Raw genomic sequence first — 25159 nt, 5'->3', positions numbered from 1 at the left:
TTATTGTTGTTCAGTTATTTTCAGTCATGTCTGACTCTTCTTGACAAAGATACTGGAGCAGTTTGACATTTCCTTCTCCAACTCAATTTACAGATGAAGAAATTGAGGCAAACAAGGTTAGGTGACTTGTTCAGGATCATACAACTAGTATATTTTTGAGTTCAGATATGAATTCAGGAACCTGAGTCCAGGCTATCGCTCTATCCACTGCTCCACCTTGTTGTAGTGTTTATCTTGGATTAACCTTTGCTGGTCATGGGTCCTTTTGACAACCTGGTGAAGGCAAGCTGTATGTTATCATTATAAATATGAAATCATGCAAAACATTTCTATATTAACTGTGTTGCAAAAAATACGTGAAAAAGAATGCTTCAATTAGCACTCAGAATTTGATGGATAGCATTTGGACTTGTCTTAGATCATTGAATTGATCAAATCAATTGATCCCTTCAGAGAAAAAAAAGAAATGTTTGCTGCCTACATTCATAATTGAAGATAGTGTGAAATTTCAATTAGATGTTAGCAAAAATAAGGATGTATTTTTCCCCCCATTAAAGTTCATGGACTCCCTGAAATCTATCCAACAGAAAATGGTTCATGGAACCCAGGTTAAAGAACTCCCTTTTAGACAGGTCTTCCCTAATCTGGTTTGATATTTAGAGTCATAGCTTGCAATTTTTTATTCAGGGTCCAGTCAACCAACAGAGTTTAATGGACAAGGATGAAAAAAGGAATAATCTGATCATGGAAACTTTAGCACTGGGAAAGCAAACTGACCCTTGCTTATCTCTTATTGCAGGCCCCTATCAGACTCTAGAGGCCTAAGGGGCCTCTGTTTTATTTGGTCTGCCTGGTAATTACTTTGAGTTCCCTGACCTTCTATTGCCAACTCTCCCCCAAAGGGAAGCTGACCCAAAAGTACACAGATACCACAGACTGTGAATATAAACAAGAAGAAATTGGGCAGGAGTAAAGCTCTGCTATCATAGGACTCCCTAAAGCTTAGAGTTGTGAGTGGTAATGTAGATTTTTTTTTGACTTGAACTACATCCAGAGAACTTTCCATTTTGGATCTCATTCTCTAGGGCCCCATCCACAACAGAAGCCTTCAGGACAGACCCTGCAGCGAGCCTCAGAGCAAAGCCCAGCTCTCTAACTAGATCTTAATGATCACGACATTCTTCGCTTGAATTGGTTCAACTGTAATTAAAGAATCATTCTCTCTCAATGTGGGGAGGGGAGGGGAGGAAGGGAGAGACTATGGAACTTAAAATTTTAAAACGATGAATTTTAAAAGTTGCTTTTTCCATGTAACTGAAGAAAAATAAAACACTAAAAAAATTATATTTTTACAAAGAAACAAACAGAAAAGAATCATTATCTTTGCAGATGAGGAAACAGGTTCAGAGACATTTAGGGACTTGCATAAATTTATTCAGCTAATAAGTGGCAGAGCCAAGGAATTCATACTTGGGGTTCTTGATTTTAAAGGCAGCTGGAAGGCATAGATGAGTTCAAATCCAGCCTCAGACACTCACTAGTATAACTGTAGACAAATCATTTAACCTGCTTGCGTCAGTTTAATGATCTGTAAATAGGAATAATCCTTGTATTTGTCTCTCAGAATTATTGTGGGGAGAAGGCGAGTAAGAGGGACAGAGACAGATGGAGAGACAGAGAGAGAGACAGGGAGAGAGAAGAATGAGAGACAGAAAGATAGAGAGGAAGGAAGAGAGAAACAGAGAGAGAGAGAAACAGACACAGAGAGAGAGAGAGAGACAGAGAGAGAAAGAGACAGACAGAGAGGATATAACTAAATATTACAGGTTAATACAGACATGAAAATGTCTGTTTTTGAAATAATTATTAAATAAAATGATGATGATGATGCTTTCCTTTGTTCTTTTTTTTAGGCAAATGGGGTTAAGTGGCTTGCTGAAGGCCACACAGCTAGGCAATTATTAAATGTCAGAGTATGGATTTGAACTCAGGTACTCCTGACTCCAGGGCCGGTGCTCTATCCATTGCACCACCTAGCCATCCCCTTTCCTTTGTTCTTGAAGGAGACTGACAAGCAAATGAACTGGATTTGAGTGAGGGGGATACACTGCTAACTTCTCCAGAACCATCTGGGTCCAGTGATCAGATATAAATCAGGATGATTGGAGATGACCTTGAATATGAGGTAAGTAGAGTTAAGTGACTTGTCCAAGGTCATACACCTAGTGACAAATGTTGGTTGGTTTTGAACTCAGTGTTCTATCCGCTGCATCACTTAGCTACCATTAACTATTAACTAAGAAGCTGCTTGATGAACGGGATAGTAGACTGACCTCAAAGTCAGGAGGACTCAGCTATCATCTCTGACACGTTGTGTCTGTGTTCTTAACCATATCACTCAGCCTCGCAGTGCGCACCCTATTCTCCCAGAATGTCAGTTTCAGAAGTGCTGACTTGAATTGGAAGAAAGAATTCCTCACCTCGATTTACCTGAACTCCTTAAAACCATAGGTCAAAAAAAAAAAAGGAAGAAGGAAGGGAGGGAGGGAGGGAGGAAGGAAGGAAGAAGGGAGGAAGGAAAGGAGGAAGGGAGGGAGGAAGGGAGGAAGGGAGGAAGAAAGGAAGGAAAGGAGGAAGGGATGAATTACTAGGTTAAGGCACACCTATTCTCCAAGTCATAGCTCATCTTTAAAATGGGAAAGCAGGCTTAAAATGATTGCAAAGTGTCCTCCAAACTTTAACATTCTATGACTCAAATTTTTCTTTAAGTTTAACAATAGTTCAATGATAAAAACAGTCTTGTAGGGGGAGGCTAGGTGGTATAGTAGATAGAGCACCAGTCCTGGAGTCAGGAGTACCTGAGTTCAAATCAGAACTCTGACACTTAATAATTACCTAGCTGTGTGGCCTTGGGCAAGCCACTTAACCCCATTTGCCTTGCAAAAACCTAAAACAAAAAAAAAGCAAAAAACAAACAAAAAAATCAGTCTTGTAGCTTGTTTTCTACATGATGTGGCTTAATTGGATGGAAAATGCACAATTTAGGTTTAAAAAAATCAGGGCACTCTAGACCAGAAAATTGAGAAATCAAGGCTTCTCTAGGGCCATTTAGCTCAGCCCCATTGCCAGCATATCCTGTGTACTTTATGGTAAGCTGATGGTAACATTTCACTCTACACTTTTCATATTAAAAGGAAAACTAGAAATTTGTAAATAGATGTATGTGTGTGTGTGTGTGTGTGTGTGTATGTGTGTGATGTGGTTGAGCTAATGTGCCTACATAGCAATTTCCTGACTTTGAAGAGTTTGGTTTTCCATTTTCACTGACACTTTATATAGTTCCCTCTTTTATTTTTCTTCCTTTTTTGTCCTTGTTTCTTCCTTTCTTTCTTCAATCCTTTCTTTGTTAGTTTGTTTCTTTCTTCTTTTTCATCCTTTCTTCCTTCCTTTTTTTGATCCTTCCTTCCTTGTCTTCCTTCCTGCCTGTCTTCTTTTTTCTTTTCCTTTCTTTCTTTCCTTTCTTTCTTTCCTTTCTTTCTTTCTTTCTTTCTTTCTTTCTTTCTTTCTTTCTTTCTTTCTTTCTTTCTCTTTCTTTCTTCTTTCTTTCCTTCCTTCCTTTCATTCTTTCTTTTTTCTTTCCTTCCTCTTACTTTTATTTTTCAATTACATCTAAACATTATTTTAACATTAATTCTTTTTAAATTTTTTTAAATTTTGAATTCTAAATTCTCTCCTTTCCACATCTCCTCTCTCCTAGAGAAGGCAAGAAATTTGATAGCTTACACACACACACACACACACACACACACACACACACACACACACACACACACACACACCTCTAATGAGGCAGACAGCCAACAGGTGTTGTGAACAATTCTGTTTCTCTGGGAGCATATGAATCTGTCTCATAGTGAACTTTAGATTTTATAGCCTTCCTGCCCTTAGGGAAAGATGTTGCTGTCCAGGTACTGGCTTTTTTGAACCATTAATTCAAGAGATTTTTTTTTTTTGGTTTAAGCCTGACAAAGGCCATTCTTATCACCATGGTATAGTTGAAATCATTTGAAATTTGAAGTCTGAAGAGTTACATTTAAATTCTGACCCACTACTTACTAAGTATATGGTCTTAGACAAGTCTCTTAACTCCACTGAGCCTCAATTTCCTTATCTATAAAATGAGATTAGACTACATGGCTTCCAAATTCCAAGACCTAGATCTCTGAATCTCAGAGTTGAAAAGAATTTCTAAATGAGTCTTAGTTTAATCTTTTATACCCAATTTTTGTTATTGCTGATTCATTTTTCAGTCATGTCTGACCCCCCCATGCCCTTATTTGGTTTTTTGTTTCTTTGTTTGTTTGTTTTTTTGCAAGGCAATAGGGTTAAGTGACTTGCCCAAGGCCACATAGCTAGGTAATTATTAAGTGTTTAAGGCTATATTTGAACTCAGGTCCTCCTGACTCCAGGGCTGGGATTCTATCCATCGTACCACCTAGCTGTCCCACCGGGGGTTTTCTTGATAAAACTCCTAGATCAGTTAGCCATTTCTTTATCCAGCTCATTTTACAGATGAGGAAATTGAGGCACATAGGGTTAAGTGACTTGCCCAAGATCATATGACTACTAAATGTATAAGATAGGACTTAAACTGTGGAAAATGAGTCTTTCTGACACCAGGTCTTAGACTCTATCCATTGCACCAAAAAGATGCTTATCATCCTAATGATTAGAGTCATTCAAAGCATCAAGAGGAAGTATATTTGTTGTCCTTAGAGGTCTCAAAAAAATGACTGAATAGTCACATATTAGGGATATTGTAGAGATTCCCACACTCTGATTATTAGATCCTATATTTCAACCCTTTCATTTTACAATGTAAGTCACTGGGGAAAAAATATGAAAATTGGAGTGAAAGAATTTGAGTTCAAATTCTGGCTTCATTCTTTACAATTTGTGTGACTTTGTGCAAGTCATCTAATTCCTCAAGGTCTCAGTTTCCTCATCTGTAAAATGAAAGGTTTGGGCTAAATGAGTTGCTATAACCCTTCCAGCTCTAGATCTAGGCTTCCATGTTCCCAGACTTAACACAGTACCTGACCATAATTGGTGCCTGATATTGAATGAATGAGTTTTCTTTCAGAAGAAGAGATTGAAGTTCAGAGAAGTATCCATGGCTACACAGGGAAATCGGTGCCCATCAAAATTCCTTAACTAGTATTCCATTGAACATGCTGCCTACTCAAAAATGCCTTCTATCTAGTTATTTCTGTTTCTGAGTTACTGGTATAAATACTTTAAAATTTGAAAAAAGATAGTTGACATTGTTAATTGTCTAAATGATCAGCATCTCCAATGTATTGAAAATTCCCATATCCTAAAAGGGCAGGCATTTTTCAAAGGCCTAGAAACACTTTTGTAATATAAAAAGAGCATCCTCACTAGTCCTCCTAAGTATTGTATAAGGCTGTCCTTCAAAGAAACCACTAAATAGATTTTCCCCAGATACCTCCCACCATATTCAACATAATGATTATCATTGTCCATAATATTTAAATCTTTAGGTCTACACCAGGCAAATGAAATTTGAAGAGCAAAAGGCATATATAAGTAAAACTTTTGAATACTTTGGTATCTTGTATAACTTGTATACTTTTATACCTTTAATTATAATTGGTATACATTTATATTATGGAAAATAAAATTGCATTGAAAATTAAAAAACAAAAGATGAGAGTGGTTTGTGAGTTAGAAGAGTATTCAGCCTTCCTATCACTCTTTTGAGAACATGGAGACTGGAAACATAACCTATTTGACCATGGAACTTCTCCATATCACTCCATAGTCTGGAATTTGACAGTTTCTCATTCGGAAAATCATTTTGCCCATTAAAGCAAAACTGCATATTTTTCCTTTCATTTAATCATTTATGTTTTGCCAAATTAAATGAACCCAGGTACTGGAAGCCAACAACTATAAGGGAGTGCTCTCAGACTGACCTGCTTTCTTACAGTGTGGACTTCCAGAAAAACAGATAGTAGGTGGTGGGAAAAATAAAGTAAAAAATTTAAAGCTCCCACTGAAAGGGAAAAAACACCTTTCCCTTCCTTTATTTTGGCTGATGCTACCTGGCAAGGCCAAGAGGGGCTGAGTGAAAAATCACTTGTGTGATTCCAACTTTTCTGACCTGTGAGCTGGGCAATAGGTGATTTGGAAAAGAATGTGAGGTAAAATCTTCAGTCTGGTAATGTAAACCTTGCTGGGATTTTCTTTTGGGAAAAGTGCCCTCACTATATTTTTACTTTTTAGAAACAAAGTAGAGGGCCCATCAATTGGGTCCAAATGTAATAGAATATTATTTCCCTCTCAGGGATGATGTAGAGTTCAGAGAAACAGGTAGATTTTTGTGAGCTGATGCAAAGACAAGGAAGCAGAAGCAAGAAATTATCACAGGCAAAAAAATAAGCAAGTTAATAAGAAGAAAAAATTACAAAAATGAGGAAAACAGAACACCGTTACAGTTTTATAATGACCAAGAAGAGATAAGAAAATGTTCTGTCTTTTCTTCTTTGTAGAGGACTGGGATTATGAATAGATAACATTGCATATATTGTCAAATTACTTTCTTAGTCTTTGTTACAGAAAAAAACTCACTGGGTTTGGGCTGGGGTAGGGGGGTATAGTATTTTATGATGAAGGTGATGTAAATCCAAAAGACAGACTTTAAAGGAAAAAAAAGAAATTGTTTACTCGCCATGGAACAAACATGTTTGGAAGGACATTTAAAACAATGAAAGCGAAACTCCTGTTGCAAAGAGTCCTATTGCACAATGCCAGAAAATTAATGTCCTAGATATTATTTCTAGTGAAAATTTTGTTTTCCAGTCATGTCCAATTCTCCATAACTCCATTTTGAGATTTTCTTGGCAAAGATACTGGAAAGATTTGCCATTTCCTTCTCCAATTAATTTTAGAGCTGAGAAAACTGAGGCAAACATGGTTAAGTCACTTACTGAGGATCACACAGCTAGTCAGTACCTGAGACTAGATTTGAACTCAGAAAGATGAGTCTTCCTGATGACAAACCCAGTGCTCTATCCACTGTACCATCTAGCTGACCCTAAGGTGAAAATAGTTATTCATTTATTGTTGAATTGTTTCTTCATGACCCCATTAGGGGTTTTCTTAACAAAAATATTGGAGTAGTTTGCCATTTCCTTCTCCAGATCATTTTACAGATAAGGAAACTGAGGCAAATAGGGTTAAGTGACTTGCCCAGGGTCACACAGCTAGTAAATGCCTGAGGCCAGAGGAGTCTACCTAACTCCAAACCCAGTACTCTATCCACTTCACCACCTAACTACCCCATAATGAAAATAGTTATTTAGAAAATAGAAAACAGGTGCTGTCCAATTTCCAAAATCAATCCAATTCCTTGTTGTGTCTCATCGACATGGTGATGGGAAATAATGTTTGATGTTCATGAATCTTCTTTCAAATTTAATGAGGAAGACTCCTCACATGTTATTCTCTGCTTGATCATGGAAAATGTCTGCCTGATGCAAGGAAATGCAGTCTTGTGAAGAGTCTGGGGGGGGGGGGGTTCTACTTTTAGCTTTTCCATTGACTCACCAGGTGACCTTAGGTGAGCTGTATAACCACTTAGCCAAAAAAATCTCTCCATTGGAAACATGGAAATCTTGATTCTTGCCTCCTGACAGTCATTGTAAAGGGTTGGGGATCCTCTTGGGAAATGTTTGAGCTAAGAACCAAGTATGATCAACTTATCCTGAGAGATTCACTGCATAATCCCTGCCTTTTCCCCCTTGTCAGTCCCCAGTTCCCACTCATAGCCACTTCACTGCTGAGACTTTGAATAGTTCAATATTCTGTATCTAAAATAACATGAATGGCAGTTACTAAATCTTTTCCATCTTCTAATGGCCCCATCAATGTCCGGAGCCTTTAAACCTGTTAACAAGCACATCCTTGTTCTGCAAACCTATTGGCTTTTGCCAGCACTCCAAAAAAGAAAAAAAAAACTACTGTTGGGCAAATAAATCTTTCCAGAGAAAACAGATTCCTCTCCAATTTAGTCAACTGTACAGAGCTAGAAAGGAAGAAATGTTATTTTTCCAGCATGAAAGGAAAACAAAATCTTTCCTTGTTTACTCTGTCTCCACCATTTCAAAAGAAAGTCAGTCTAGTGTCTTCATTAATTTTTTTAACGTCAAGTGCTGTTCATTGGGAATAAAATTCAGCCCTTTTAGTCTAGTGATGCATATTACAAGATTTGCATTCCCATAATCTTTGCAGAGACTTGAAAATACCAGGGGTACAAAAGATATCATCTGATGACCTTTGGTTCTTTGCTATTGGTTCTTTTATACTTTCCAGCTTATTTCCCAATAAAATTTGTTTGCTTATTAGGCCTTTTTTGGTCTTGTGTGTGTTTTTTCCTGCTTGAAAAAATCAGGATCTTGGTTGGTTCCCAGGCTGGATATTGTTCTCCCCTGGGAGCTGAATCTTGCAATCTTATTAGACTATGGACTTCTTGAGAGCAGAGACTTTTTGTTTTTGTCTTTCTTTGTATCTCCATTACTTAGCACAGTACCTTTCACATAGTAGATGATTAATAAATGGTTGTTGACTTGATTTTGACTTGCTTTGCTCTCCACCCAACTCCAAGAGCATGAAATGTAGACTTCGAGTCTCATACCTATTGCCCAAATGTCTAGACTTTTCTATCACAAATACTTGCTCTAGCTTGTGTAGAGGGTGGGGTTTGGTTTTGTCTAGACTCTTGGTTCCAACAGTCTATTTCCCATCATATTTAGTTAAGTTTTGTCACTGGTAGCCAGGTGGTATAATTCTTTTTGTACTCACACATAATAAAGCCCAAGGAGTGAAGATGTAGGGAAAAAATCATCCTGGAGTATTCAAAGAAAAATAAAAACAATTGAACAACTTCAAGAGGACCTTTTTTATTTCATCCAATGCTTATTTTATGATTCTGCATGAACTCTGAATTTAACAGATGAAAGTTTTGTAATGATATTTGACCCCCCATAATAAAAATCTGACTACTGAATGGAAATAAGGATGAGTCTTAAAAGAGTTTAGAGCAAGAAAGGAATCTGAGAACCATCTCATTTTATAGAGGAATTGAGGTTCAAATAGGTTATGAGTTCACCCAGTTGAGTAAGTGTCAAAGGCAGGATTTGAACTTAGGAATTTCTGATTCATTGACTCTCAATGTTATTTATCATTTATATTGGAGAGTGAAATCAAATAAATATACTTCCAGGGCTATCAGTATTTCTCTGTGCCTTATTGCTAATTATAAAATAAAGCAACTTTTTCCCCATTTTAAAAAAATCAAATACCAGTGAGTAAATAGGGGTCATCATTTTCTAGCTAGGTAGTACAATGGATAGAGTAATGGGCTTGGAAACAAGAAGACTCATTATTCTGAGTTCAGATGTAGCCCCCTTATCTGTAAACTGGAGAAAGCAATAGCAAACTATTTCAGCATCTTTATCAAGAAAACCCTAAATGGGGTCATGAAGAATCAGACATGATTGAAACAGCTCAACAATAACAAAATTTTCTCAGCAAGCAAATCCTTCCCAGAGTCCCTAAATTTATACCCAGGTAGCAGTTCATGATGCTTGTAAGATAAATTTTTGCTACTGTCATATCAATGGAACATAGAGAACAGAATTGTTCAATTCTTCTTCAGTTTGATTCTTTCTGTTTCAGCATTCTATTGTCCTCTCAAAAAAAAAAGACAGAAAGGGAGGATAGAGAACTTACCTCCCTGTACAATGTGGGGTGGAATTGGAAAGAAAAAATGGAAGAAATATAATTTTATCAGACTGAGAAAGAGACCAGTAGAGATTGTCATTTCAGCATATAAAAAATAATGATGTGCTCATTGGAAATTTCATGGGAAATAGTCTGTGTCGTTTGGGACTGAGAGTGAATATCAGGGTTTAAGATTTGCATCCTAAACATTGTTGTCTCCTAAGATGTTACTGAGGTAAGAATATGGTTACCAGGTAATCCGATGAAAAGCAGAAACAGTTTTGCATCTAGCTCCTGTGATAATTCAGAAAGCTTAACCAATCTGGAAAATGGAATGTGCTCCATTAATTCATTCTTTTGGAGGGGAGGGAGTCATCAACAAGAATTTTGGCATTTTAACTATTAAAAAAGACAAGTAGAATGTGAGATGTGAAATATTTAAACCTAAAGCCTTAGCACTCAAAGGAAAAGGGGAGCTTAATTAGAGCTAGAAGGAGAATCTGTAGGATATCTCATCAATTCCTCTCATTTTGAAGATGGGAAAAGTGAAGCCCAAGGAAAGGATTTACTTAACACAAAATAAGACAAACATCTGAGTAAGAGTTAAAGGTGGAATTTAAACCCAAAGCTTCCTCATTTTCTTTAAATTTTAAATTAACATTTTAGATTTACAATCATTTAACTAGACAAGCAAACATCACAGCATATTATATTAATATTTCAATCATTCAAATCCTTTTTTTTTTAGCATGTGGGTGTTTCATTTACTGATGGATGTAAACTCCTTCAGGAGTCAGTTTAATGAGCTGCTGTGGGCAGAAAATTCTCCCCTTGGACAACTCATGGCCAAAATTCAGATCATCTAGGACCTGGAGCTCAAGTCTTCCTTACCTTACTAGGAATTGTCAGAGCTTACACTCTGTCAGTGTAACTTTTAAGAACCCAGAATCAGAAATAGGTTTTGCTTGACTTCACACATATAATAGGTATCATCCTGTCTGCCTTCTCATTGGGAGGAAGAAGAACTGGAGGGGGGGAGAGAATTTGGAACTCAAACTTTTAAAATGAATGTTAAAAAATTCAAAATTGAAAAAGAAAAGCCAACCCAGAATCACTTTTCCTTACAATGAGACATTAGAGAAAGATATGGGGGATGGGGGAAGAGGTATCCCATCACATTAGTATTGCTATTTTTTTAATCCCTAATTTTCAGAAAGTAAACTGTGGTAAAGTAGGGGTATTGACTTTTGCCTGACTCTCTCACTACATCTGTGATATTGTATACATATATTATATATATATATATATATATATATATATATATATATCACTTTGTGCCTCCATTTCCTCATCTGTAAAATTAAATGATCTGAGGTTTCATAGCTCTAAAGCTTTGATGCTTTCTTAAGCAGCTTCATATGTAATAATCAGAAATATTGTTTAGCTCATGGGAATGGGCACTGCACTTGCTTCCTCTCCACTAACAATTTCTTCTGCCTAAGACTCATCTAAGGTTCAGACCACCTAAAAAAAGTTGGAATCTCTTTCTCATACTCTTTGCATATTTATATATCCTTTCACTCCAGAACCCAAAATTACTTAAAACTTAGGTTTGGTTCTTGTCTTGGATATTTCAAAAAAATCAAAACAAAAGAGGCAATAAAAAGGTACTCAGTAAATATTGGACAGCTATTTCCTTTATGCAGGAGAAATGGCTATCACCCACAAAAGATACCAAAACTAATATTGCTAGAAAACAAATAAAAACAATAACTATTGCTACAATTTTCTGACAGGATGTCTCAAGACATGATGCAATTCATAAAGATTTTGTTTAAAGATTTTACCTCAGCTGCTCCCTACATAAACAGTTATTTCTAGGTCCACATCTTTCAAGTCAAATCAGAAGTTATATCTAATGCAGAAACTTTGCTGCCCAGTATCTCCCATCCTTTAAAACTCACAAAACTGACTCATTCCAAGGCTAGACAAACTCATTTAAGGATTGTTATTCAGTTGACTATTGATCATAGGTGACTAAGTTCCCTTCTCTGAACTGGAAGGATACAAATGGAAAAATTCAGCTGAGGTCAACTAAGGATCAGACTCATCTTGCCATGATAAATTCTTGCTTGAGTGCCTATTCAAAGGCAGATACTATGCTCCCCTCATTTATAGTAATTCTAGTAAAATAGCTATTTGCTTCACAGGACAGTTGAAAGAAAAAAGGAAGCAAATTAGTCTGCTTTTAAAACAAAAGTAACTCACTGCGGTTACAAGTTAGGGAACTAATAAGGGAATTATTTTACCAACTCCAGGCTCTTCAACACCTCAGTGCCAATCCATCACCCATATAGCTGGCAGGACAACTCTATACATGCTCTAAGAGTAGAGTATAACAAACCCTGTTACATAAGCAAAGATCCTGGTTACATACTGAAAAGAAGGTAAGAGAAGGTACCAATAAAGGGGAAGAGGATGAAACTAGTTTCTACTGATTGCAGGGAACTGGTGGTGATAGATACAACCAGAAAGGACATAAGAGTCTAGAAAAGAGAGCTGTACTACACTCCCAATACAGACTAGGCAAAGCTATTAATAGACAGAATTGAGGGTATGAGGGTTCTAGAGGAAGGGGTTAAAGGTGCATCTCTAGTCTTCTGACCTTATAATATATAAAGCATTAACCTATCAGGAAGATCTATGTTCATGTTCTCTCTTATACACACGAGCTATGTGACCCTCACCAAGACACTCAGGAAACTATCTACAACTATTGAAGATGTCCAACTATATAGGCAGAGGGAGCTTCCTACAACAATTAAATCACAAGCTTTATTTAAACAAAACAAATCCTTAGAAAGAATCCTGATTAATATTTGTAACCTCTGATACTTCAGGGTTAAAATATAATTAAAAAAAGAATTCCATCCCCTTCAATTTGCATATTGTCCTCAAACTTCTGAAATGTCATTATGAATTCAAACTATATTTTAAAACCATGATTAAAAAGGGATATGTAACTTGGGAAAGGGTTTATTGACAAAACATTTTGGTGCCTTGGCAATTCTGACTTCTTCCAAAATGGTTAATATGTCTAATGAATAATCATCATTAGCATCTCTTCCTTCCTCCCTTCAAAGCCACACTAAGATAAATAAGAAGTTCAAGGGTTCAATCAATCCATCAATTAGCAATAATTAGTCTATCAAATACCAGACACTAAACCAGATATTGAGGGGTGCAATTAAAAAAGAATAAAACAATCCCTACTTGCAATAAGCTTCCATTTTAATCGGGGAAATAATCAGGACATATAATATGTATATAGCATACATTTAAAGTGAATAAGTAAAATACAAAGTTACATATAAGGTAGCTTGGAATAAATAGAATAAAGTGGTTACATACAAGTAATGGAAGCATTAGACAAGAGTGGTTTCATGGAGAAGATGGTGCTTGAGCTGCATCTTAAAGAAAGAGAGAAACTCTACTGAGCAGATTAAGGAAGGATGAAATGCCAATGGAAACAAACCCAATGGAAAGTCAAGAAGATGGGAGGTGGAGGACTGTAAGAGAAGAATAGAGAGAAAGGCAGTTGAGCTGCTAGACTGAAGAACTGGGCTTGGAATGATGTGTTGGAACCAGGTAATCAAGGCTTTGAACCTTAAACAGAAGAGGTCCTATTTTATCCTAGAGGCGATGGGAAGTCATTAGAGTTGGTTATGTAGGACTCACATGATTAATTCAGCCTTTGAATTTGAAAAATAAATGAGGGGCGGCTAGGTGGCGCAGTGGATAAAGCACCTTCCCTGGAGTCAGGAGTACCTGGGTTCAAATCCAGTCTCAGACACTTACTAATTACCTAGCTGTGTGGCCTTGGGCAAGCCGCTTAACTCCGTTTGCCTAGCAAAAAAGAAAAAAAGAAAAAAAAAGAAAAAGAAATGAAGCTTTAAAAAATCAGATAGAAAATGACTTCTTCACTGTTTGGGGAAACCTGTAGCATGAAGGATAAAACCTTATGTTGATAACCCAGGTTTTACTCCAGACTGCTAATGTCAGTGAAAAAGCACACTAGGCGCATTCACAAATCATATACTTAGACATGGAAGGGACCATAAAGATCTAATCCAACCCTCTCATTTATAGATGAGGAATTAAGATCAAGAGAAGTTAAATAATTTGTTCACAGATAATGAATGTCAGAAGCAAGATCTGAACTCAGGTCTCTTGACTCCAAGCCCAGCACTCTATTCATTATAGTAATGATTCTCAAAGTTTTTAGTCTCGGGATTTCTTTATATCCTTAAAAATTACCAAGGATCCTACCACCACCAAGATCTTGATGTAGGTTATATTTACCAAATTTACTATTTTATAACAAGAAATTTCAGTATTGTTTTCAAAATCTTTTTGAACTCATGGATCTGCTGAAAGGTCTCAGAGATCCCCAGGCATCCCTGGACTATACTTTCAGAAACAATGCATGCTGTTTCTGAACTTAGGGTGAAGAATATGGCTTTGTGTCACCTGGAAAATAGCCACTTGGAGTTTGCTAGCTTCTACCTACCTAACTTTCAGATAAGATAATGCATTGTTTCCAACATTTTGCATTTGTCCCTGCTTGATCCTCCCCCAAAATTCCTTGTATGCTGGGTAGTAATAGCAATGTTTCCATTTTTCAGAAAAGCAGCCCATCACCTGCTCATCTGCGTGATCCAGTGAGTCAGTCATCTAACAGAGGAGACAACGTGAGGGCCTTGGATGCTGAATCAAGAGCCATCTCCATCTGTACTTACCAGACAGTGCCCTGCTGAAGGATGCCCAGCATGATGATTGGAGGCAGTGGGTGGAAATACAGCCTTTAGGTGGGAGGAAGCACTAATAATACTTTGGATTTACATAGTTTTTTGCCTGCAAAGTGCTCCTGGTACTCTTTTCAGAATAACTTACCCCCGTCTGTCTGGGTATCATGATGCCAGGATTAAGAGAAATAGCAGTGAGACCTGTGTCCTTGCCACGTGTCTAGATGGTGTGGTTGGAACTTCTTGTAGCTCTCAACATAGAAAAATGGGCAAAAATACTATTGCCAGAATCAGACAACTGTCTGGATCAGGAATGATCACTTTCTAACTTCCCATGACACATAGCATCTCCGTTAAACTGCTCTGGAGTAGTTATAGCCAGATGAGGCTATAACCCTATTCTTCTTTTAGTGGCATGGGCACAGGTTCTAAATGGAGTAGCAGTAGAGCATGGGAGCCCTAAATAGCTTCAAACTATCTGGAGCCACATAGCTTTTTCCCAAAGAGCTTGATTCTGGTTCACTTCTTTTTTTTTGTTTGTTTTTTAGGTTTTTTGGCAAGGCAAATGGGGTTAAGTGGCTTGCCCAAGACCACACAGCTAGGTAACTATTAAGTGTCTGAGACCGGATTTGAACTCAGGTACTCCTGACTCCAAGGCTGGTGCTTTATCCACTATGCCACCTAGCCGCCCCTCTGGTTCACTTCTAATGGCAGCCCAAAATATCCTGTTCCTGACTGGTGACTAGTCCCTTTGACTCTCAGGTCTTATTATTGTTGACAGACATGGCTTGATCTTATATCACTTTGGTATTTTTTTCTTCAATCAGAGTCCAATGAGGCTTTCTACCAAAGCACTGGATGGAACGACATGTAAATTCACTTGGCCAGTTGTAGGGTGGGCGATTGCATATTTATAGTGCTATCGAATACTATATCTGGCACAGACTGTAGAGATCTAATCTGGCCCTTGGGTCAAATCCAGTCTACTTTTATAGTCCATGAGCTAAAAAAAAAAAGTTTTCACATTTAAAATAAAGATTTATTGGGTCAGATTCAGTCCAGGAGTCGTGATCTGCTAATTCTTGAAATCTAATCTACTTTCATTTTTTAGATTAGGGATAGAACTGAGATGTCTAGAGATGTGTGACTTGTCCAAGGTCATAATGATGTTAAGTCTCTTGACCCTCAGGCCAGAGTTCTATCTCCAATGCCTGGCACTACTGGTTATGGTATTTATAATATTGACTCAAAGGACTTCATTATTGAATTTGATTTTGTTGGCTATTCTCTCTAAAGTGAAAGGTACAGTCTAAAAACTGAATTTATAACTTTCTCTTTATTCCTGACCCAAGTGATTTTATCTTTCAATCCTATATTATTTCTTTTTTAAGACCAGGATTCCTGAAAATTCTCAGTCTATCCATTTGGTCAATAACCATTTTCTATATTTTTATTTCTTCATTCACACATACATTCATTCATTTAATAATTCTTTGTGAGCAGGATGAAACTGGGAGTTAAGAGAACCAGGTAAAAGTCTCCATTCTACCATTATCTTAGAGCATGGCTTTGGGAAAATGATTTCCCTTTTCTGGGTCTCTGTGGCCTCATGTAAAATGAAGGATGTTGAATGAGATAATCTCTCAGGTCCTTTCAAACTCTAACATTTCAGGGTTTCCATGGCTACAGTGTGAGAGCACCAGGCTAGATGCTATGCAGAAGTTCTGTAGATTTGAAAGAACTTTAGTTGTTTTTCTTGTCTAATCTTTCTCTCACAATTCTGTCTGGCCCCTTTCTCTTACCTGTACCTTGGTTGGTTTTTTTTCTCACATTTTATGTGTTATATAAATTATTATTATATTAGCTATGATCTTGGATCTGCCATGACCCGATGAGATTACCTGAAGCATGAACCCAAATAAGTATCCTCTATGAAATTCTGGGAGCAGCCTCTAACTTAACTAGAGGGGATTTTTCCCCTTCTGTGGCCTGAAGAGTATTGAGCATGAGAGTCCTCATAACATTCCTGGTTTTATCCTTTCCCTGCCTTTCCAATTCTCACTTTGAAGTTTCCAAGTCTAGCCCCAACATAAGTGGTTTGGTGGGCTACCTTACAATGGAATTATCTGTTCCGGTCCCAGTGTGAGGGTAACATTAGGCCCTTCCATTGTTGACCCTATCTCTTAAGTCCTTAGATATCTCCACGTATCTGTTTGATCTTTACTTAGGACTTTTGCCCAAAAATGCCAGATATTCTTCTCAATATGAACTAGATGGTCTACTTTGTCATAAACCCTTCTAGTTCCTGCAATAGACCTGGATTATTAGCAATGATAACACATGATGCTTCCTGTTACACAAGGGCTTAGAGTATTTTTTGGGGGGGGGAACTATATAAAGAACAGAAAATGATGAAATAATGATAAAAGGAAATATCTTATTCAGGGCTAACTTAATTGATCCAGACAATAAGCATTATATGAATTCTGCATAAATGAAGGTCATTAGGCTAGAGTGAGTTGGTGATAGTGATTTCACCTTTGCAATACCCCCACCCTCTCCTCTGGACTATTGCAATAGCTGCTAGTGTGTCTATGTCTGCTTACCTCATCATGCCCCACTTCCATCCATTCTCCATTTGCCTCCTAATTTTCCTAAGTGCAAGCCTGATCTTATAACCAATACTCTCCAAACCCCAGTGACTCCCTATCATTTCCAGGATTCAATGCAAAATTTTCTATCTTGCCTTCACAGCCCTTCATATCCTGGTCCCCTCCTATCTTTCCAATCTTCTTACAGTTTCTTCCCCAACACATACTCTTCACATCAGTGACAATGGCCTCCTGATTACCAACAAGATGGGCCATTTGTTGATTTTTCTCTTGTTCCCCATGGCTGGAAAGCTTGCCTTCCTTAGATCTGTCTCCTGACTTCCCTGGTTTCCTTCAAATTTCAATTGAAATTCCATTGTCTGCAGGAAACCTTCTTCAACCCCTCTTAATTCTAATGTTGTCTTTGTTAATAATTTCCTATTTATAATTTATATAGTTTGTTTTATATTTATATAAAATCCCTGCCCTCAAGGAACTTACAATTTAATGGAGAGACAAATTATATATATATATATATATATATATATATATATATAATGTATATATCTTGCTTTACATATATATTACATATATTTATATATAAAGTAAGTTATACACATTGTACATTATATATTTATATTGTATACTATATATATTTATTTTTTATATATTATATATCTGATATATATTATATATATAAAATGCAGACTATATGCATTATATATTATATAGAGATAGAGACAGAGATAGAGATAGAGATGATATAGATATAGATATAATTTGCCTCCCCCATTAAATTGTAAACTCCTTGAGGGCAAGGACCTTTTTTGTTTCTTTTTGTATTCTAAGGATTTAATACAAAAATCCTAATAACACATGTAGGTGCTTAGTAAATACTGATTGACGGATTGTTGCTTTCATGGTGGACTGTATTCATATACAGGCAGGCTGGTCTAAGAAGTCTAATGGAATGGACTAAGACTCAGCTGTGCTACTTAGGGAGTTCATAGGTTCAGCACTAGAAGGGACCTCAGACCAACCTTCTGCAAAAGAGGAAGTTGGTTTATATAAGATCAGAAAGAGAAAGTGGTTTATATAAGATCACATAGTTCACAAAAAATCACAACTAAGAGGTGAACCTAGTTCCTCTGACTCCAAACCCAAAGGCTTTGCCACACCACTCACTTTCCCTCTCTGAGACTCGGTATAAGACATCAGTATCTATAAGACAAGAGACTGACATTTAAAATCTTTGAGCTCTAAATACTTTAAATCCCTTAGGCCCTTAGTTTTCTCATCTGTTAAAAAACAAATTGATTGTAAGTCTATATTAATTGAGGGAACTGGTAGTTTAACCAAGTCAGGGAAATTACAGATTCTCATTATTAAATAATAACAGTAACTAGAATTTATATATTGCCTACTCTCTGCTGGCATTATGCTGCTTTATAAATATTATCTCATTTGATTATTATAATGATCAAAGTAGGTACTGTCATTATCTCAACTTTACAGTTGAGGAAACTGAGGTAGGCTAATAAGTGAAACACGATTTGAATTCAGATCTTCCTGACTCCAGTCCCAGGGCTGTAATTCATATCAATCTCCTCTTTTTCACTCCACCCCCAACACTCTTCCATGTCCCAGGGAAAATAATCCTAAACTACTAGAAATATCTATGAATTTCATGAAGTCATGAGGAAAGAGTTATTGTCATATAAGATATCAATCTATTCTATTATTAAATATCAAAATATTCTTAGAATATTTTATTCTTTCTAGTTCATTGAACAAGAACTTAATAATCCTGTCTCCAATCTAAGTTTTCCATGTGTTATGGAGGCTTCTCTGCCAAGATATTTTCGTGGGTGGCATCATTTCTTCTCTCCTTAGGAAGCAGCATCAGATGTAAACAATGACACCAACTTGCCCCCTTGGTTTGCATGGCATCCTTTGGCTCGAGGTTCCCTGATATCATCTTTTATGTGGAATATAGCCCAGATATCAGTGGAGACTAAGTGTGGCGATGAACATTCTTACCCACTCAGCCCAGTGTGGTCCCTAGCCCAGCACAATAGTTATGCTTGCTAGGCAGATGGCCAAAGGATTACACCGTTCACAGTAGCCCCAGAGGAGGGTGCCTGGCTGCCAAAAGCTAGGGAAGGGGACCTAGGCCACAAGCTCAGATCTGAAAAGGTCCGCCACAAGAGGATGATCAAAGCAATGAGGTGAACATTTAAGCACCCCAGAGGGTGCCAGATGTTGGGTTTGAAAATGTAGACACCTGAATGAGCTGCAGTGATTTCCTAAATTGAAAGAAGATCATGGTTTAACTATAACTGGTTTAACTGTACAGATCCCTGATCATAGAATCACAGCATCATAGATTTAAAGGTAGAAGAAACTATAGAAGGTACTCTCATACAACCCCTTCTTTTTTACAGATCAGGAAACTGAGGCTTGCATAAATTTGGGTGGAAGAGACAAGGTTACAATCTAGGTTCTGTAACGCCAAATGTTTTTCTCTTCTTAAAACAGTAAGGAATAATACTATACAAACTGTTTCCTTCCATTATGCTGGTAATTTACACCACTACAGATTTTTTAGTCTGAATTATCTACATCACTATAGATAAGGCCTTAGCTTGGATTAGGTATAAAAATGTAGAGAAAGAAGAGAGGAAAGGCAAAACAAATTTAGGGAATGATTAAAGCCATCCTTATCTTTTATCTTCTTTCAGAACCAGCAGAATACTTATTAAAGAGACAGATGTGTGTGTGTGTGTATGAGAGAGAGAGAGAGAGAGAGAGAGAGAGAGAGAGAGAGAGAGAGAGAACTCCTAAGTATAGTTGGACATTGAGTTGGACTCGGGAGATAGTAGGTCAGATTGTTTTGGGGAAATTTTAAATTTGCTATTATATCATTTTACAATTGTTTTTAATTCTCCATGATTCCATATGGAATTTTCTTAACAGAGATACTGGAGTAGGTTTGCCATTTCCTCTTCCAGCTCATTTGACAGATGAAGAAATGGAGACAAAAAAAAACTTTTAAGGGTCTGAGGCCCAGTTTGGACTCATGAAGATAAGTATTTCTGACTCTAGGCCCAGGGCCCTATCCACTGTACCACCTAACCACCCATTAAGTATTACCACCTTTACTCCAAGTTTCTCATGAAAAAAGGTGAATCTTTTCGATAATCCCAATATTCTCTTGTTATTGCTATCTAGCAGCAAGGCATGGGATATGCTTCTTCTGATTTAAAATGTATATCGTACTGAAGGCAGCATAAAGAAGCATAGCGGTTGTGAGCAGACTATAGTGTATATGCTAATGAGGACTTTGGGAAAACAGGAGTGGATGGCATGGTCAAGGAATTATACCAAAGGAAGAGGTTCTGAGTTGCATAGCAGGAATGTGGGATGTGAATTAGGGACACAGTGCTTCACTGGTAAATACTCTTGTAGCATCAAGAGAAATCAAGGAAGGTCTCTGATGTGTTTGTGGCCATCCTCTGGAGAGTTTAAGAAAGTTGTAAAAAAGAGTCATATCCAAAGTGCTGTTTGTCCTTCATTCTCAAAGACCACCATGACATCAGAGAGGGGGTATGTAACAAGCATGTGAATTTAATTTGAATGAGGGGGTGTTGTGCAAAGTCGCCAACCTCACTTTGTCCTCTGGAGTCATCTGGGTCCAGTGGTCAGCTATAAATCAGAACAACTGGAGATCTCCTGGAGGAGAGACATTCAGAGTTAAGTGACTTTCCTATGGTCACATAGCTAATAAGTGTCAGTTGTCTGAGTCTGGATTCGAACTCCTGTCCTCCTGTCTCCAAGGCTAGTGCTCTATCCATTGTACCACCTAATTACCCTTATCTAAGATAGGCAGGGCATGGATGGAGTGTGACCTGCTTCAGGGAGATCAGAAATTCATTTGAATTATTTGTCTATGGCACCTTATGAAGCCATCTATTTATTAAACAAGGAAGGGTTCTAATCTGTTTGATTGAAGAGAATTTTCACGTGGTGAAACAACAGATTATTGCTGATGTATTGAAGAAACATACTTTCCTTCCATTTTGGTAAAGCCTCTCCCTCTCCCTCTCCCTCTGTCTCCTCCTCTCTCCATCTCACTGACTCTCTGGATGGGCTCATCATACACATTTCCTTCCAGGCAACAACTCATCCCCCTTAACAGAGAAAACCATACAAGCTATTGTAATTCTTAGTCACAGGAGAACTGAGCTCACAAAACTAAGACTTTCATCTTCTGTGACCAGTCTAGACTTACCACTGTAAGTCAGACATTGGAAAATAAGCCTATTGAAGCTCTCAGTTTATTTGTAAGTGTAAGATTTTCATGAAGTGTGTGAAGGAAGCAGTTCTAAATGGAATGCATTTCTCATGAGATGATAGGCCCATGGAACAAGTCACATAGGGATTGGATGAAGAGGGGGCTATGTTCCAAGGCCATGAGAACAGGGACAGAAGCAGTAGAGACAGTAGCTATCAGGTAAGTGCTACAAAGTCCTTCAACCCTTTCAGAAGCTGATCAGAAGCCAGGATGACTGCGAAATTCTGTTGAGAAATGATGCTGATGGTTATGAGCCTAGATAAAGACTCAAAACAATAGAGACCAGATCTCAGAGCAAAGGAGGCGGGCAATTGATGCTACACTGGTTCTGGGAACCACACTAGCAGGACTTAAGGGATAGACTAGTTGATGCCTTGAGTTTTGAAGGGAATTTAACTGAATTCTTGGCAAGGGGAAAAAAAACATAAAACAATTAAGTGTTTTAAACGCTTGATTATTCTCATGATTTAAATGAAATTGCCTTTTCTTTTCTTCATATGCCTCTGAATAAACCTGTTCTGTAGGTTGGTAGGCAGATTAATGCTCACTGGAAAAATGAATAATAAAAAATAAGATGGAATATTTATATAGCACTTAAATATTTGAACAATGATTTAATTTTGTCTCATCTGATATCCCCATCAACCCTATGCTGCATCCCCATTTTACATAAAAGGAAACCAAAAGTGAGAGAAGTGGAGGTGTGAGGCAAGATTTGAATTTAGATCTTCCTAATTCCAGGTAACTAGTTGATTCAATAGAGAGCTAGTCCTAGAATCAAAATAAGCTTTTCAAATGCAACCTCAGCGAATTGTGTGATGTTGGGCAAGTCACTGAACTCTCTTTGACTCAGTTTCCTCATCTGTAACATGAGTTAGAGAAGTAAATAGTATCAGTATCTCTGCCAAGAAAATCCCAAATGGACTGAAGAAGTGTAGGTCACACCTAATAAATTAAACAATAACAACGAAACTTCCTGTGTTCAAGCCCCAGTGTTCTACCCTCTTGCTAGTTGCCTAATAAAGAACCCTCAGAAGATGATTTGAAATGACCCAGATCCAGATGTTTCTAGGGTTTCCATTGGTAGGAGGAAATCAACTCATTCAATTATTTCAGAGATCTTTATTATCAAAGACTTCTTCAAGGCTGAACTTTGTGCTTGTGATTCCAAAGCTGGGGTTCCAAGCAATGGCTGACATATAGTTTTAAGGAATATTTTTTTTTGTCAGGGGAGACAAAGAAAATCTTCTGTTCATTCTGGTGTAGAGATGACCCTGAGCTCTGGAAGATAATACAAAGATAATACAAACCCAGCATGAACTCTGAAAAGTTTTTTCACTCTGTTTTTTAAGGATTCTGTTGCTTTAGAATCTGTTTAGAGGCTCATTTAAAGTTCAGGAAAAGTTCCAGAAGCTTTCTAGCTTCTCACCATCTTTGCTTTGCAAACCCTAAAACCCTATATAAATTCTAGCTATTTTTATTATTATTATGTGCAGCTCTGCTTTGCAAAACTATAAACAGTGAACAAGCTAATGGTTAAAATAATCTAAACATAGCCTTGGTGATATTTTGCATTTTTGGTTCCTATTATTCCCACTTCAAACTTGGAAGGAGTAGGAGTTACAGTGTCCTACAGAGATGTCCCCTCCCATTTTCTCCCCAAATAACCTGCATAGTTGTCATCAACTATTTGAATCATATGGCACACATTCAACATAGCTCTAACCAACGAAACACTAGGTTTCAAAGGAAGACCCACACAGCACATCTACCTAGAAATCCCATTGCTAGACCTGGTTACATCTGATTTCAACAGATATGTGTAAATAGGGACTAAATAAAGGAATATATATATATATATATATATATATATATATATATGTGTGTGTGTGTGTGTGTGTGTGTGTGTGTGTGTACACATTTATATACATATAAACATATAGATCCACATTATACACATATACATATATTCACATATGTGCATGTGCATACACACATGTGTGAATTGGATAAAGGAGGGGAGGAATCAGAGCATGAGAGAGCAGATGGGCAAAAGGTCTCTTCTCACCTCAATCTATCATTGGCATACATAAAAGTAGGATTCAGCAAATTCTTCCCAATATTGGATCACAAGCTTCCAGCCTCTGGGAAATGAGCAGGAGATGTAGACCTCAAGACCTGTACTTCCCAATGTCTGTGTGACCTTGAGTAATACACATAACCTTGTTCTGTCCTGTTTTCTCTAGATTGGAAATGTGCCCAGAGGTTGAGAATAATATAAAATCCTAGTCCAGAAAATAGTTGCATCTGGTTTAAATCCCAAATTCCAAATTAGAATAAAACTAAACTATAACTGATAGATGGTTGTAGTATATAATATATAATATAGATATAGAATGTTGTATAAATAATATGTATGTAGTCTTAACAACTTAGATGACTGCATTATTAAGTCAGAATCATAGAATATTAGAGCTGGGAATGAACTTTTGAGGCAATCGATATTTATTAAGCACCAGATAGCAGGTACTATACTAAAAGAGACAAAAGACAGACCCCTGACCTCAAACACCTTACAATCTAATACAAACATATAAGCATATATATATATATATATATATATATATATATATACAGAAAGAGAGAGAGAGAGAGAGTCAGACAGAGACAAAGATGGATAGATACAGAGACAGAGAAATAGACAGAGAAAAAGACAGAGACAGTAAGTGAAAACAGAGACAAAGAGACAGGCAGAGAGACAGAGACCAAGAGACTAAAACAATAGATAGATAGATAGATAGATAGATAGAGAGAGAGAGAGAGAGAGAGAGAGAGAGAGAGAGATGGAGAGATGGAGAGATAAAGGGATGGATGGATGGATGGATGGATGGATGGAAAGAGAGAGGGGAAGAGAGGAAAGGAGAAAAAGAGAGAAGGAAGGAGAGGAGGGGAGGGAGAGGGAAAGAGAGAAATATATATATATATATATATATACAGGACAAATAAGAAATCAATTTAAAAATAGAAGTTAATTCAATAAAATTAGGAAGCATTGGGAAAGGCTTCCAGTTAAAGATGAGATTTTAGTTGGAACTTAAAGGAATCTAGAGAAGTCAGTAGGTAGAACTGAAGAGGGAGAACATTCCAGCAATAGGAAACAGAGGAAAAAACCCTGAGCAGAGATAGACCTGAAGCAACCAGGAGGCCACTGCCCCTTTGATCTATAATCTAGAGAACATTAAACTAAAATAGCAATAAAGCATATGACAACATGGAATCACATGAATAGAGGACAGAACTAGAAGTATAAATCTGTTTAACATCCCTAGGAAGTGGCCACCCAGATTTTTCTGAAGGTTTCCAGTGACAGCAAACTCATTATTTATGGATGAAACATATTCTACTTCGGACAACCATAATTATCTGAAAATTCTCCACCCCACCATGTCAAGCCATATGTGAATATTCCATCTTCTGCATAGCATCCTTTCAAATATATGAAGACAGAGTTCATGCTCCCTATTCCCTCCTTGCCACCTCCTTGCCTTCTCTTTAGGGTAAAAACTTCCAACTTCTTCAGTTGTTCCACACATTTCAATTTT

Source organism: Macrotis lagotis, chromosome 6 (genome assembly GCF_037893015.1).
Source record: "Macrotis lagotis isolate mMagLag1 chromosome 6, bilby.v1.9.chrom.fasta, whole genome shotgun sequence".
Taxonomy (NCBI): Eukaryota; Metazoa; Chordata; class Mammalia; order Peramelemorphia; family Peramelidae; genus Macrotis; species Macrotis lagotis.
Note: the sequence above shows the minus strand (reverse complement) of the source record.